We start from the raw sequence: 13551 nt of genomic DNA, 5'->3' as shown, positions 1-13551 counted from the left end.
AAGGCAGACTACATCCAGGAAAGGGTCGTCAATCAACTTGTCAAAAGACGGACATTTAGCCGCACTCATAATGCCACCACATCAAAATCTAGCAAATGTGGCATTATATCATCAGTGACTGCTTTCCACAGGGCAAAACAATGTTAGCACAAATGCAAATACCAACACAACCAAAGATGTGCATACCACTAAACACATTAATCCAGGAGGATTTTTAATACTACAACAAGCCAGTGTATGAATAATATTGTGAGGCAGTTATCTATAATCTTTATAAAGCGTGATTTATGGATGGGTGTGTGTGTATGTTAAGATTCTTTCGCTACGTTTGTCCAAACCGTGCAACGTAGAGAGTTGAAATTTTTCATGGTGGCCAGAAACGGCTGTCGGATCCTAATAGATTAGTGATTCAATTTCTTCACGTTCTCTAAGTGCGTAAACTCAATCTTTTATTTGTTAAAGCTGAAAGCAGAGTTGATGTATGAATCGTTTTTACATGATGTGCCCTAAATGCACCGCGTGGCTGATTGGTCATAAGGTAGGACGCCTTTTAGGTCATTTAATAACGTCATTTTCGGAAGAATTTCTGCCAGCGAGTTTCCAGGTGCTCCCCAAAACACTTTTTTTCCCTGTCGTTATGGTAACTCGTCGAGACACGATGCTGCTGGCCGCGCTGACCCAATTTAGTTGTAAGGTAGGAAGCCTTTCCACGTCATTTTCGGAAGAATTTCCTCCAGCGAGTTTCCAGGGGCATACAAACACACCCACCCACTAACACATCTATCCATAAATCACGCTTGATAAGGATTATAGATTAAATAAAGCGTGATTTATGGATGGGTGGATCTTTTATGTTAACATTCTCCTTCTCACAACAACATTAACCTTCTCTAAGTGTGTAAACTCAAGCTTTGAGCATTTTCAAGGATTATCGATGAGTATGCCTGACCAGAAATATGTTAACTTGTTGCTCTCTTGTGGTAGTTTTAAGCATTACACTCTGCAGATTCAAAAAAACCGTAACTTCTTCAGTGCACACCCCAGTGCTTCCGCTTAGTCATTTCCGCTTGATGTTAGTTGCATGAACTACGCAACAGCACCGGTATATTGTGAGTTTTTATTTTCGTCATATTTTCACTTTGGTAATTGAAATTTTACTTTCTCATCTAATTTTTCAAAAGAGAATTTGTTTTTATAACGCAACAACTGTCTTTTGGCTCTAAACAAGCAGGGGGGGCGACAAAGCCGGGCCTCCCTGATGGTTTTTAACAAGTGCAAGCAACACATCAACAAAAACGGTTGTTAAGAGGAAAAGTAGCTGTGCTGAAGGGGGCTCTATAACTTCCACTCACTGCTTCAGTTTTATCCGAACACAATAGATAAGGTAATTACATTAAAAACTTCAATTGTCAACCTCATTGACAACATGAATGAAGAACAAACATACCTCATTAGGGGTAAGCATCTCAAGCATTCCAACTCCTATTTACAACATATCCAGTCTAAGAAGAATATTGAATTTTAGTGTCCAACTAATAACTTAAACAACGATGGCCCCGACAACGCTTCTTTTCCCAAGAGTGATATGGCTGCGAAACCACTGCCCAGTCTTTAAATGCTGAGGAAAAAAAACTTACATTAGTTATGCTTGTTAGAGAATGCTGGCGGAGACAATGAGCCTTTTCAAATTTGGGTTGTTTCATGTAAAAACTAAAGTTATGCCTTTATGGCGTATCACTTGATGTGTGGCTGCTGCCTTAACAGTTAGTGCCTTTGTTTGGCGAGGGCAACCTCTTGGGCTGAAACCTGCTTGGGGCCTTTACTTGGGCCCATCCAGTTGTTTAACCCCGTGCATGCTCAACAATCGAGAACACGTCTGCACAGCATACAAATTAAGGCCTATTCTACGGTAACTTTGGTCTCCATATCCATATCATCAGTTCCTCCGTGTCTAACTTTATTTTTTTTACTAACGGAAGCCGTCAACAACCAATAAAACATTTGCCTCTTCTCTTTGTTGATGCTGTGCAGTATTTGCTTTGATTAGGAACTGCCTTATATGTGTCGTAGCCTGGAGTTGAACTTTCGGGTCCCTCTGTCACTGTTTAGGCTACAGATACAGGCTACAAGACCAAAAAAATTATACATATTATGACAGGACAAATAAGGGTCTCAAATTCAATTCATCAAAGTGCTGCTAAAAATTGTGCAGGGTGGGCTGCAGCAAATATATATTACAGCTATAAGCATGTCAAAAGACTAATGTATTCATATCTAAATACTATAATATACGTAAAAATGTAACTACCGTAGTTTCACACATTGAGGGGGGACTTAAAAGTCTTCTCAAAAATGGTCAATGCGCCCAATCGGTCGGTGCGTTTTGTCTGTGCACTAAACTCAATTTTTGTATGGCCCTGACCGCTTGAGTGACTGGTTTTATTTCTTGCCGGCATGCTACTTATTGCGATCAACCCAGTGGGCGTTCACCCTAAAAATAGCCTCCTTGCGCATTTCAAGCATTATGGTAAATCCATTCAAAACATCCCAGGGAAGTGGCAAGGCATTTGACTTCCGTGTGCTTGCAGCGCTTTTAACCATCAAAAACACTCAATACTTAAAGAAACACCATATCAAAGCTATACAGAGGAAATGCCTGGCGTGAATGACAACACAATTCGGGTGTGAACGCTTGGAAAATGGACTGAAGCCATGGACCGAACACAATTTAACAGCTTTGCTAACAGATTGCTATCAGATTGCTAACGGATTGCTAAAGGATTACTAACGGATGGCCAACATTTTAGTTCGGGCAGGTAGCGTCGCACGAGTTATGTGACGATTTGGAATGAATTTTCATTGCCGATATAACAGCGAGGAGAATCAAAGGCTTGGGAGTGATGCATGTCGCGAGTTACAATGGATTGTGGATGACTGGGCTCAAGTGTTGTCCAGCACTGTTCGAGCTTTCGCCAAAGCTGTAATCAAGTTCCCGGAATAGACAACTCTGACTGACAGTGGAGCCTAGCATGATAAACGCTGAACTCTTTATAGCAGTGTACATTTGACCTCAATAAAGCATTATCAAACTTAGTTTTGCTCGTGCCGTCTTTAAAAAAACAGCTAGTGCCAAGCCTAACATACGCTAGCAGCTAGCATAACATTGGCTAGCAGATAGCATAACATACGCTAGCTCCTAGAATAACATTGGTACGCTAGCGGCTAGCATAACATACACTAGCGGCTAGAATAACATAGGTACGCTAGCGGATAGCATAACATACGCTAGCCTAGTGTCATGCTAGCGCCCTATCGGACGAGGCGTCCAATGTATTGATAAAAAACAGAAAATATACCCGCAAATGAGACTGCGCCCTATCACACGGTGCGTTTTATAGGTGTGAAAATACGGTACATTAAATAATGTGCTTACATTGAAAATAGTTCCTCTCCGCTTGATATAAATCCAACAGAAAGAGGTAAATGGGAGTTTTAGTCCAAGTCCTTTGTCTTCATGTGGCCATGGGTCCATTGTCCGCGAAATTCGCAGGATTACTGTACTCGCCTGACTAAACATCTCATCTCATTTTCTGAACTGCTTTATCCTAATTAGGGTCACAGGGGATGCAAAAGCAAACAACCCTCGATAGGTTGCATCAGAAAGTCAGGGTGGAGGCGTGGCAAATAGAGCCAACCCGGGAGAAAAAAGGTATAAAAATGTAAAACAAGATTAGAATTAAGTTTAGTGTAAGGTTAGATTAAACTTATTTTTGAGTGTCTGCATTGTAATCCAAGTTCATTTAAATTTGTTTGTTATGTTACGAGCGCATTGCAGTTCAAAAAGTCCCCCCCCCACTCTGTCCCTCTCTCTCTCCCCTCCATGCAATACTGTTAAACAAATTTTAGTACAATTCAACCACAATTTATTTGTTACTTTGTTAATAGATGGCGAATTAGAAAAAATTAAAATGTTTTTCCAATCCAATATCCTGTTTTTGGTGTTTTTTCAGAGGGTTAGAACGAATTAATTTGTTTTTAGTTTATTTCTGTGGGAAACGTTCATTTGAGTTACGAGTAAATTGACATACGAGCTCAGTCCCGGAATGCATTAAGCTTGTATCTCGAGGTACCACTATACAGTAATACCTTGAGATGCGAGCTTAATGCGTTCCGGGACCGAGCTCCTTATGTCGATTTACTCGTATCTCAAATCAACTTTTCCCATAGAAATGAATTAAATACAGTTAATTCGTTCCCACCCTCTGAAAAAAAAACACTAAAAAAGGATATTGGAATGGAAAAACATTCGTTCTAATTCGCCATCTAACAGAGTAAATAATAACTATCTTGTGGGTATGATGTTGAATACAGTCGTACCTTTTAATCCGGCCCGCCGACGTTGTCCAAATTATAGTAAAAATCAATGACCTCATTCATTTCCCTTTGCCCTGCAATACCGCTCATCACTCTCAATTTAAAGACTGCTTTCTTTCGTTGAATAATAATATGTTCTTAATGTTGAAAGTAAATTTGAAAATAAATGTTCACCTTCGTTGAATAATATGTTCTTAATGTTGAAAGTAAATTTGAAAATAAATTTTCACCTTCGTTGAATAATAATATGTTCTTAATGTTGAAAGTAAATTTGAAAATAAATTTTCACCTTCAATTGTGTCTTTTTTCTCACATTTCATACCCCAGGTTTGATAAATTACATTGCGTGTCCAAATGCTGTCAAATTTTAGTATCCATTCTGGCCTGCAAGTCAAAAAGTTTGTCCACCCCTGGTATAGACAAACTTGCCTCTTTTATACTATTATTGTCCCAAATTAAACACACTATCAATAAGCTGCCATTGACAGCGGTAGACGTCTGATTCATGTTGACTGAGGTGCAGATGCTATTTCTGTTATTAGAGCTCCATCAAGTGGATATATAACGCAGCAGTCAACATGAATCGGACGTCTACCGCCGTCAATGGCAGCTGGACGTCCGGCGGTTTTTATATGAATAAAAACAGACAGGAATACTTGAACCTTAAATAACTTACCGTAAAACCTCTATTCGAGCGGCACCTTTATTTGAACGTCACTACAGGACACAGATTGAAAAATAGAGCAGCATGCCGGTGAAATAGAGGTTTTATGGTAACACGTCATGCTTGTAAAATTACCGGGTATTTTAAACTTCTGCAGAGCTCGATAAGAACATAAAAATTTGGCAATCATGTCAAGCGGTTCCGAATATCAGGATGCACCCCCTTTGAAGCGGAAGAACTACGACATACACTTTAAACTGGAAGCTGTTGCGTACGCCAAGATATACAATAAATCAAAGGCTGAAAAGACAAGAGGGTTCCTCGTGCATGCCTCCAACATTGGACGGAAAAGTAAGCACAGCTCGAGGCTCTGTTGAAGGCATCTTCGTCTTCAATTTCATCAACCAAGCGACTCCAAGGAGCCGGACGCCCTTTGAAGGACAAGGCTTTCGACGAGAGGCTCATCAACTGGGTTCGTCAGTAACTTCAGAAGAAGCTCCGCGTCAGCCGCACACTAATCCAGAAAGATGCGCTCACTTTTTCGACCGACGGAAATTTCAAGGCGAGTAATGGCTGGTTGGAAAAGTTTTTGCTTCGCCACAATTTGGTCTCACGCCGCCCGACGACTACTTGTCAGAAAGAGCCGGAGGAGTACGCTGAGAAGATCGTGAATTACTTATTGTTCGTGGAACAGAGCCGCCACACCTCCAACTATACATATATTTTTGCTGCTGACGAGACGGCCGTTTACATGGATTACTCGGGCAGTCTTACCGTTGAGAATAAGGGAGTCCGAGAGGTCCCCATGAAGACTGGTGGTCATGACAAGTTACGCGTTACTGTCATGCTGACCGTGTCATGCTGACCGCTCGATCCGACGGATTTAAATGCCGACCGTACGTCCTACTCAAGAACAAGCGACCAATTAAGGAGATTGTCACCAAGTTCAAGAATACGCTCCATCTTTGTTGGGCCAGCCGCTCCTCTTCAATGACGATCTGACTTCTGAGTTTCTGCAGAAGATCATCGGTTCTTCTATGTTTGGCAAGCGCCTTCTTGCCTGGGATTCATTCCGTTGTCACATTAGCGATGCCACCAAGAAGCAATTAAAGAAGCTCCAGATTGATGTGGCCGTGATTCCAGGAGGCTGCACCAATTTTTTTACAGGCCCCCGACGTCTACTGGAACACCCGATTCAAGGCCAAAGTCTGACAGTTCTACGAGAACTGGATTTTGCCAACGAGAAGAGCTACACCAAAGCTGGCAACATGCGACCCCCATCGATGGATGTTTATTTGAAATGGATTGTCGATGCTTCGGATCAGCTTCCCGAAGGATCTAATCATCCAGTCGTTCAAGGGATGCGAACTGACCAACGCTCTCGACGGCTCGGAGGATTGCCAGATCTATTGTTTCAGGTCAGACAGCTACAACAGCGATGTGTCACTTGATTTTCACCAGTGAATTCGTAATTACTTACCAGTAATCACCTTGTATTTGTGCCTTTTGTTAAATAAATATGCATATGTTACCTGGTTTCTCTTTTCATCCATAAAATGTACAGCATCTTCTCAAAATTCTGACCAGCTAGTCGAAAAATAGAGCGGCACCCTCTAATTGAACGGCATCTCTAATTGAACGGCATCTCTAATTGAACGGCACTACGGGGAAAGTTTGAAAAATAGAACGGCATGCCGTTCAAATAGAGGTTTTACGGAATATGTAATATTTTGCTCTCCATAAAAATATCTTGTTAATTTATACAACTCAGAACTTAACTTAAACAACTTAACATTAAAATAACATTCAAATTCCTTTGCTCCTATGTCAATGTATATAAAAAAATAAACTTATCTAAACATATATCCCAAAAGATTTTCCTTAAAATTATCTCCAGTAAAAATTATACAAGTTAGAAATATCAACATACTACAAAACCTTGAAATATACATAAAATCTGTGCTTTTCAGCAATAACAAATCACATTAGGTATTCATTTCTTTGCTCTCATCATATATCATACGATCATACATGCTCTGGTACACGGTTGATTGGTCGCCGATCTTTTGGTCGCCGGTCTTTTGGTCGCCGGTCTTTTGGTCGCCGGTCTTTTGGTCGCCGGTCTTTTGGTTGCCCGGAAGGTTATTGATAATTACCATTTAAATCGTTGCTCAAATTCCCTAAATACAAACTGTTTTTTTAAATTATTATTTAGTCATACTTAATGCCCTATTAATTATTAGGCTAAAGAAAAGCTCCAAATTTCCCGGACTTTTATTGTTTTTTGTTGGAGAACTTGTTAAATCCCTGACGGACGTACCTTCCTAAGGGGACAACTCACGTACATACAAACTCTTATACACTCACACGTCGGCTCAGTGAAACTGCTCATGGCCATTGTTGGCTTTTATTGATGCATAGACCATGTTGTTTTACCTTGTTTTGTCGCCGGTCTTTTGGTCGTCGGTCTTTTGGTCGCCGGTCTTTTGGTCGCCCGTTGTCGCGGTCCGGGCGACCAAAAGACCGCGACCAAATGACCGCGACCAAAAGACCGCGACCAAAAGACCGCGACCAAAAGACCGCGACCAAAAGACCGGCGGCCAATCGACCGCACACGCATGCTCTGACACCCGCCAGACACCTTGCATCTTTATTTGGCAACAAATTGGTTTATGTTTGGTGTGAAGTCCTGTGTTGTGGAGATTCTCAGGATGGACTGCCGGTACTCATCAGTGAAACGAATTCTGTGTGCTGTTTTGTTAATCTTCATCACTGAGAAGAGCTTCTCGCATAGATACGTGTTCCCAAACATGCACAAGGTTCGAGCCGCATAAAGACGGAGCTTGGGGCATTGTTGCAGGGATGGAGTGAATGAACTGTGCGGGTCCTGCAGTCTCGTACTTTGCTTTCAGTGTCCCATTACACTATACATTCATTCCTCGACGATCGCGACTTCACTTATCGCGAATTCACGTCTTCATGATTTTTTCTGCTATTAATTATTTAAAAAAATTAAAGTTCATAAAAATGTGAAAATCCACGCTGAAACTCGCAAGTGGAAGCCACTCCCCTGTCTTCTGCTTGCTACTAGGACTCAGCACTTACATTAAAAAAGGACTGTATTTACTCGCATCTAAGCTGATTTTGTCGGACCAAAAAATGATGACTGAATTGAGGATACGGTTTATATGCGCATAAAAACACGACATGCAAAAAAACTGCAAATTGATGGCGCCGTGACACGATGACGTCACGACAAAATGGTGCCGTTGAGCCGGCGCGTGATGTCACGACGCAAGCGAATTCGGCTGATACTTTCATTTATTTCAAAATACAGAAAAAATAAACGGGAAGTGCTGGAGCCAATCCCAGCTGTCTCCGGGCCAGAGGCGGGGGACACCCTGAATCGGTGGCCAGCCGATCGCAGGGCACAAGGAGACAGACAACCATGCACACCCGCACCCATACCTAGGGGCAATTTAGACTGTCCAATCAGCCTACCGTGTATGTTATTGGAATGCGGGAGGAAACTTTCGAAATTGAATAATTTTATATTTTGCATTTACAAAGACAGGCATATAACTTATGATATTGACCCTAATAATATGCTTTTGCTTAGAAATACCACGTGTGATGGTTTTTCTTAAGATTATCCCTTCAAAGTAACACATTTGTACTCCCTATTAAAACCATGAATATGGAGGTGAAAATTGGGAACCAGGGGGCGGCTTATACGTGAGAAATTGTAAAATTCACAAGTTTCAAGGCAATTTTCAGGGTGCGGCTTATATGCGAGTAAATACGGTATTTATTTTTTCCAAATTAAATAATTTTATATTTTGCATTTACAAAGACAGGCATATAACTTATGATATTGACCCTAAAATATGCTTTTGCTCAGAAATACCATGTGTGATGGTTTTTCTTAAGATTATCCCTTCAAAGTAACACATTTGTACTCCCTATTCAAACCATAAATATGGAGGTGAAAATTGTGAATCAGGGGGCAGCTTATACGAGAGAAATTGTAAAATTCAACAATTTTAAGGAAATTTTAAGGGTGCGAATTATACGTGCATGCGGCTTATATGCGAGTAAGTACGGTAGTTATAATAGGGGTGACCCTACTTTGTGTTTTTTTTATTGCGGCCATGTCTGGTCTACATTAACCACAATATTTGAGGGATCACTGTAGCTCCTTGAGGGCTGCTGTGGGTGCAAATTTTTGTTCCAACCCATCCAACACAGACTGTTTAACCAATGAGGTTTGTGCTGAAACAAGAAGCATCTGGATGCAGTCCACTGATTGCACTTCTAAGGTACCAGATTAGTGGAAAGGTTTTCTATCATGGATTGGAAAGAAAAAACGCACCCACTGCGGCCCATTGTGGAATCGTTTGCCCACCACTGCTGTCAGTTCCATCTGAATCTGCCCATGTGCAGTTTCAACATCGACAACAAATGGGTTGCAGAGCAACTCAAAATTCTTTTTTGTGCTTCAAAGTCTCTAAAGCGCCGTGCAAACTCAGTGCAGTGTGCTGAGTTTGTCTGCAAAGTACGTTTTGGGGAACACAGTTGTACTGACTTGGTTCAGCATTGCTTGGCAACAGGGAAAGTGAGACAAGTTGCACGGTTGCATTTGTGTCTCCCATAAAAGCAGCTTCACTTGAAATGCCTTCACGTCATAGATGCCAGTGATCATGCGGTCACTGCAGATTGCTGTGACTGCAGATTTAAGGCGTTAAGATAAGCTGTTATGTCAGCCAGAAACGCCAACTCGCACTTCCATTTCGTCCCTCATAACGGTGTAGTCTTTTCCTTTACTGTCCATGAACTTACAGATTTCCTTGCTGAGCTCAAAAACTTTCCCGCGACTTAGCCAACACACCTCTGTATGATAAGGAATGTCGGCAAACTCTTAATCTATCTGCTGCATAAAGGACCGAAACTGCCGGTGATTTAACCCTTTAGCTTGGATAAAGTTTACGGTTTGCGTTTTATTACATGGTCCATCTTCAGGACTTTGCAACATAGTGCTTCCTGGTGTATGATGCAGTGATATGCTGTTAACTAACCAGTACAGTTCTCCCTGCATCTTCACTCGCATCCTTCCCAATAGTCCACTTTTTTCACTGGACATAGCTTGTGCTTTATCAGTTGTAAGTCCAAAAAGTTTGTCCCAGGGCAGTTTCATGTCGGTTACACTTTGACATACATTTTCAAAAATGTATTTTCCATTCGTCCCGTGGATCGATTTAATGTCCATTATGCGCAAATTGAAATTCACTCCATGGATGAAGATGGCCAGTTGTGCAGTATCAGTCATGTCAGTACTTTCATCCACAGCAAAGAGAGTAGGCATGAAGTCATTGCTTCTTTCCCTCAACTGTACTCTTAAATCAGTGACCATCTCACAAATTCGATCAGTAACCATACAGTAATCCCTCAATTATCGTGGATTCTGGTTGCGAGTTTTAGCGTGGATTTTCATTTTTATGAACTTACAAAAAATAATAATAAAAAAAATAAAATAAACTCCCCCAGAAAAAAATCTGTGATGTAGTGAAGCCGCGATATTCGAGGGATTACTGTATTTCTACTCAGGCTTATATTTACCAGCATCCGCTTTTTGTCTGGACATAAGACGTCGAACATCTTGATCATGCAGCTCTTCAGAAATTATCCCTCCGTAAATGGCCGGGCTGATTTGGCAATCTCCTGTGCCACGATTAAACTTGCTTTCACAGCAGCTTCACTTCGTGATTTTGCACGGGTAAAAAACGTCTCCTGGAATGTCAGATTTTTCTTTAACTCCTCTGCTTTCTGTTTCTCCTGCTCTGCATCCAGGTATTTAGGTTATCCTTATGTTTTGTCTCAAAGTGCCGTCTTAGATTGAATTCTTTAATTACAGCCACATTGACTCCATAAATGAGACACAGGTTTACCGGCAATTGAATTGAATTGATTGCTTTTATTGTCACTATCTGTCAGTAAACATATACTCAGCCTCCCATCGGTTATTAAAGGCTCTGTTTTCATATTCAACTTTTCTCATCGGCATTGTGAGGGGTATCTTCGGCTAACTGCTATCTTCTTAATATCTAGCAGTGGCGGTCGGTGCATTTTCTTGTAGCAGCTTCAATGTATCAATCCAATCTTCAAAAACTATTTTATGGCTATAAAACTTCTACTGCAGCTAATGTCGTACGGGCAAACATTGCCCGAAAATGGGGTAAAATCCAGCCGAAAACAGCATTTATTGATTAAATACAAATACTGGAGATTTTTAGACATCAGAACCGGGCCCGGAGTATCATTTCCCCGGTAAAAAGACAGCAATGAACGTCAATACGTCCATACGTGAAATGACAAAAAATGCACTTCCTAGCAGCATTTATTGATTGAATACAAAAACTGGAGCTTTTGAGACATTACAACCAGGCCAGGGGGGTGATTTCCTCGGGAAAAGACAGCGATGGACGTCAATGGAGAAACGGCAAAAATTAAACTGGGGTAAAATCCACATCCTAGCAGCATTTAGTGATTAAATACAAACACTGGAGCTTAAATACAAACACTGGAGCTTTTCAGATATCAGAACCGGGCCCACAATTGAAATATTATTTAGGAATATAGCCATATTATACTCAGCAAAAATTCTTTTTAACTGTACACAATATCCATCCTCCTTTCTTTTCTTCCTTCTTTCCTATCGCCATCGAAGCTAATGATGAAAGTCGAGCCTGTCCTGTCATATTTCCGGCATAGTCCGTTTTGAAAATGGCTTTAAATCAACACAACAATATACTATTTGCTGGTGCAGCTAAGTTAGCGCACTGAAAGTGCCGCACACACCATTTTCCCGGCTGTAACAGGCTTGCTAGCTTTGGAGTTGACCGCCCTTTCTTAATGATGTCCATTTTTTTCTGGAAAAGTCAGTCTGGAAAATAGCTTTGTGAACAAATCTTCAATAGAATCCATTTGTTTTTGCTTCTGTCGGCCATTGTGGGTGGAGTTTGCGATCTCTGGCTGCCTCGGGTACTGCTTTGGCCCGCCTACTAGCCAATCATAGTTGGTGAAAGCAATGACGTATCCCAGCCAGCAAAATGCTAATGTGTATGAAAAAGCATTGTGGGGTTGCCAACTCGAAATCTGATTGGTTAAAAGCAACAGTCTAGTTTAATGCAGCAGAGCCCGCAGAACTGATTCTGAAGGCTTTGAGGCAGATCTGATCTGGCAACAAATAATGGCTGAAATGTGATTGGTTAAATGCTTCAATATGAAAACACACATCTGGAAGCAGTGCAACCAGGGGGAAAAGCAATGAAAGGAAGCTAACAGACCATTTGGAATAATAAGTATTGATGGACAAAATATAATATGATTCAGATATTTCTTAGGCCAGCAGAGAAGGCCTTGAAGGCCCTGACGGCCCGCCACTGATATCTAGTAATAGTTTGACGTGAGAAGATATGAAACACTAAGCCAACTACAATAACAATAATATGTCTGTTAACGCAGATGCCTCACTAGCGGAGGAATTGAACCGTTTCTTTGCCCGCTTTGAGACTGACAAATCAGACCCAGTCTCAACACCCCCACCACCACCCTGCAGCAATACACTGACGTTCCGGGAACAGGAAGTGAGACTGGTAATGCGGTCTGTGAACACCAGGAAGTCTGCTGGCCCAGACGGAGTACCTGGGAAGGTGCTCAAAGCCTGTGCTGACCAGCTGACTGGAGTCTTCACAAAAATTTTCAATTGTTCCCTGCAACAATCCATCATTCCATCCTTCTCTGAAATCTGCCACCATTATCCCTGTCCCCAAAAAGCCAACCATCGACAGCATGAATGATTATAGGCCTGTTGCACTCACACCTGTGATCATGAAGTGCTTTGAAAAGTTGGTAGCCCGCCATATCAGGAATACAATCCCTCCCTCAATTGACCCTCACCAGTTTGCTTATAGAGCAAACCAGGTCCACTGAGGATGCTATTGCCATTGCTCTTCATACAGCACTGAGCCACCTGGAACACCATGGGAACTATGTGAGGATGCTCTTCATTGACTATAGCTCAGCCTTCAACACCATAAAACCGGACATTCTGACTTACAAACTCTCCCACCTTGGACTATCCTCTTCAATCTTGCTGCTGGATAAAGAACTTCTTGACCAACCGACCACAGACTGTTAGACTTGGTCCCCACCTCTCTTCCTCCATTACACTGAGCACTGGCTCCCCTCAAGGCTGTGTACTGAGTCCTCTTCTGTACTCCCTGTACACATACGACTGTATACCCACCCACCAGTCTAACGCCATCATCAAATTCGCTGACGACACCACTGTGGTCGGACTCATCTCAGGAGGGGATGAGTCGGCCTACAGAGATGAGGTATTGTCTCTTTATTTGTTCGTGCATTTGGGAATGCCTATTGCTGAACCTATTTTTATTCAACCTTTTTACTTTAATGTTTTTACAACTTTCTTTGTTCTGTTAGCCTGGCTTCTT

General features: G+C 41.6%; 1 protein-coding gene across 9 annotated transcripts in view; it reads right to left on the bottom strand.

Annotated features, from left to right (window-relative positions):
* Nucleotides 1-13551, bottom strand: part of LOC144070738 (microphthalmia-associated transcription factor-like) — a 68877-nt gene that overhangs the window by 13134 nt on the left and 42192 nt on the right. The window lies entirely within an intron of this gene.

The sequence above is a fragment of the Stigmatopora argus genome, chromosome 1 (genome assembly GCF_051989625.1).
Source record: "Stigmatopora argus isolate UIUO_Sarg chromosome 1, RoL_Sarg_1.0, whole genome shotgun sequence".
Lineage (NCBI taxonomy): Eukaryota > Metazoa > Chordata > Actinopteri > Syngnathiformes > Syngnathidae > Stigmatopora > Stigmatopora argus.
The sequence above is the reverse complement of the archived record's forward strand: the minus strand, read 5'-3'. Positions and strand labels throughout refer to the sequence as shown.